This window comes from Macaca thibetana, chromosome 2 (assembly GCF_024542745.1).
Source record: "Macaca thibetana thibetana isolate TM-01 chromosome 2, ASM2454274v1, whole genome shotgun sequence".
Classification (NCBI taxonomy): domain Eukaryota; kingdom Metazoa; phylum Chordata; class Mammalia; order Primates; family Cercopithecidae; genus Macaca; species Macaca thibetana.
The window spans coordinates 13,303,125-13,306,863 of record NC_065579.1 but is presented as its reverse complement, the minus strand read 5'-3'; the positions used below and the strand labels follow the sequence as shown (position 1 = coordinate 13,306,863).

General features: G+C 40.8%; 1 pseudogene; it reads left to right on the top strand.

Moving 5' to 3' along the window:
• The first annotated feature begins 2,214 nt into the window (after positions 1-2,214).
• LOC126948898 (ferrochelatase, mitochondrial-like) lies at positions 2,215-3,537 on the top strand (annotated as a pseudogene).
• The last annotated feature ends 202 nt before the right edge of the window (positions 3,538-3,739 follow it).

Below are 3,739 nucleotides of genomic sequence, written 5' to 3'. Positions count from 1 at the left end.
CACTAATCTTGGGGCTAAGGAAATACACACGGACAGGCAACATCTTTGACCTTGAGCTATTATATCATGGTTCAGAGAGAGTGACAAAAACATTAACAGGCAGCACAGAGCTGTCAGTGATAGGATAGAGGACGTACTGCCTAATGTGAATATAGGCATAACAGAAAATGATGATGACATTAATGTGTGTCTAATATTTATTGCATGTCAACAACTATGCTAAGTACTATCCATAACTAAACTCATTTATTTTTTATCATAACCATATAAAGTAAATATTACTATTCCCATTTCTTAGGGTAAAAGTAATAAAGCGCAGAAAGATTAAGTAGTTTGCTGAAAGTCACACAGCTAGAGTGGCAGGAATAGACAAACTTTAAAACTAAGGTAATATTGTTTGGAAATAAGATACTGAGGTCCAGAGATAGAAAATTAAATGCATAAAATTACATTAAAATGAACATTTACTAATGGTCTGTTATTACCAGGAACTGTGCTAGATCTGGAAAGTAACAAAGATAGATAAGACACTGTTTCACTAATCAGGAGTTCATCAATAGGACATATAGGCCGGGCGCCGTGGCTCACGCTTGTAATCCCAGCACTTTGGGAGGTCGAGGCAGGCAGATCACAAGGTCAAGAGATCGAGACCATCCTGGTCAACATGGTAAAACACCGTCTCTATTAAAAATACAAAAATTAGCTGGGCGTGGTGGCATACACCTGTAGTCCCAGCTACTCAGGAGGCTGAGGCAGGAGAATCGCTTGAACCCGAGAGGTGGAGGTTGCAGTGAGCCGAGATCGTGACACTGCACTCCAGTCTGGTGACAGAGCAAGACTTCCACTCCCCACCCCCAAAAAGAAAAAAAAAAAGATATATAAACACACATCGGGATATATTGTGGTAAACTGTTCTAAGTTTGCTGATGCATGTATGTGCAAGGTACTGAGGACATAAAAATAAGGGAGTGATTAACTCCATTCTGGATGTGGTCAAGGAAGACTTAAGAGGAGGTGATATGTCAGCTGCGCTTTGAGTTGTGAATAGGAATTTGCCAGGTAGAGGCATTTCAGGGAAAGGAAACAACAGGTTAAAAGAAAAGCAAGGACATTAAAGAGCAAGATAAAGGAGGTTTCTTTATACAATTCAGTTGAGTATCTACTCTATATAAGCAGCTGTAACACCTGGTATAGATGTAAAACAATGAAGAAAAAGAGTCCTTGGAGTCTGCAAAGAAGGTTACTATTCCTCATCTTTATGCCTGGCAAGGGTGCAATGGCAGAGTGTGGTTAGACACTGCACAAGGAATACAGTCTTCCATCTCTTGAACCTCCTGATCCTAGTAAAGTAGTGGTAACAGATTTGGAACAGGTAAGTACATAAAGAAAAAGAATAGAAGACAGAATTTCAGGGAACATAGGACTATAACAATAATTTAAAGATAAAAAATGTACAAGGAGTCGTACCAGATTGTTATGAATGAAGATACAACCCATTCTCTTGTAGAAGGAAAGCATGGGATAAGGTAACATGGTGCCCGATCCAGGAAAGTTTAGTGATGAGAATATTCCAATTAATGTAAATGGAATGTCTGAATTGAGCCTCATACAGAAGACATCTAATGAATTGTAAAAGATATCCTCAACATTCTACATTAAATGCCATAGGTCACATCAACTAGAAGCTGAAACTCTAAAACCAGAATAAATTCCCAGTAAGCAAGAAGAAACTGATCTTCATTCATTTTATGATAAAATAAAAATTATGTTTACCTTATCATTCAGGCCTTGAGGAAGGACAGAGGCAAATGTACAGACCAACTCTAGCAACTTCCAAGACTCTAAGACGATGCTGAATATCTGTATTGAATGTATTTTCTCTAGCTGTGGACATTCATATGTGTATATGTCTTTCTTTCTGATTTTGATTTTTACTCATATTTAATACCACATTATGATTGTTATATATTTAGTGGAATGAAGCAATTCAAATAAACAGGCGCTGGGAGGGCTATGGGTGGCCACATGAAGTCAGGCGTCCTGGGATGTCGGTGAGGAAAGATCCTGGCTGGGCCCTGGCTAGGCTGACACCTGTAGGCGCTGCCACGGGAGGAGTCTGGGACTCAGTGAGAGTTGCCCCGGGAATGCATCAGCTGGCACAAGACAGCTTGAGGGGCCTGTCAGCCATAGAAGTGCCAGTCAGGTGTCACAGAAACAGCCCAGCGTGGCCAGGGTGCAAAACCTCAAGTTCAAGTGGAGAAGAGGAAGCTGAAAACTGAAATATTAATGCTAAACATGGGAGGACCTGAAACCCTCGGACATGTTCATGACTTCCTTCTGAGGCTCTTCTTGGACCAAGACCTCATGACACTTACTGTTCAAAATAAGTTTACACCATTCTTTTCCAAACGCAGAACCTCCAAGATTCAAGGGCAGTACCACAGAATTGGAGGTGGGTTTCCCATCAAGATGTGGATTTCCAAGCAAGGAAAAGGTATGGTGAAGCTGCTGGATGACTTGTCCCCCCACACAGCCCCTCACAAATACTTTATTGGATTTTGGCATTTCCATTCTTTACCAAAATAAGCAAATGAAGAGATGGAGAGAGATGACCTGGAAAGGGCTATTGCTTTCATGCAACATCCACAGTACAGTTGCTGTACCACAGGCAGCAGCTTAAATGCCATTTAAAGATCAGATAATAGAGTGGGACAGAAGCTTACAATGAAGTGGAGCACTATCGGCAGGTGGCCCACACATTGCCTCCTCACCCATTGCTTTGCTGACCACATTCTGAAAGAGCTGGATCATTTTCCACTGGAGAAGAGAAGTGAGTTGGCCATTCTCTTTTCTGTTCACTTTTCTGCCAATATCCGTGTTCAACAGAGGAGACCCCTATTCTTAGGAGTTGTGTACCACTATCCAAAGAGTCATAGAAAGGCTGGGTTACTGCAACCCTTACCAGCTGGTGTGAGAATCCAAGGTTGGTTCAATGCCCTGGTTGGATCTTCAAACAGATAAAATCTATCAGAGGGCTTTCTGAGAGGGGGAAGAAGAATATCCTCTCAGTTTTGATAGCATTTACCAATGATAACACCAAAATGCTGTAGAAACTGGATATCGAGTACTCTCAAGTTTTAGACCATGAGTGTGGAGTTGAAAACATCAGAAGAGGAGCCTTTTAATGAAAACCCAGTATTCCCTAAGGCCCTGGCTGACTTGGTGCACTCACGTATCCAGTTAAATGAGCTGTTTTCTGCAGAGTTGACTCTGAGTTGTCAGCTCTGTGTAAATCCTGTCTGCAGGGAGATTAAATTTTTCACCAATTCTAAATTGTCTGCAGGGAGATCAGATTCTTCACCAACCAGCATCTGTGACTCCCCAAAGGTGTACCTCATGGGATTAGGCACATGCCCAACCTCCATCTCCTGCCCATGTGGAGAGGCATGTTATTTAGAGATTAAGGAAGGAAGTCACCTTAGCATATGTACAGTCTTTGGGCACAAATTATGTGTTTTCTTGAGGATTGGACTATAGTGATGAATTTCTATTTTTATATAACTATACAGTGGGCATTGATATTTTCTCTCTCTAGGTATAAATTACTAATTTGTAATGTTCAATAAGACATTCAGTAAAAAAGTGTAAAAATTTATCTTATGAGACACACACCTATTTTAAATACAGATTTTTATTTTATTGCCTAAAAACCTCCTGTAAAGGTGTGGAGTCCCCTCTG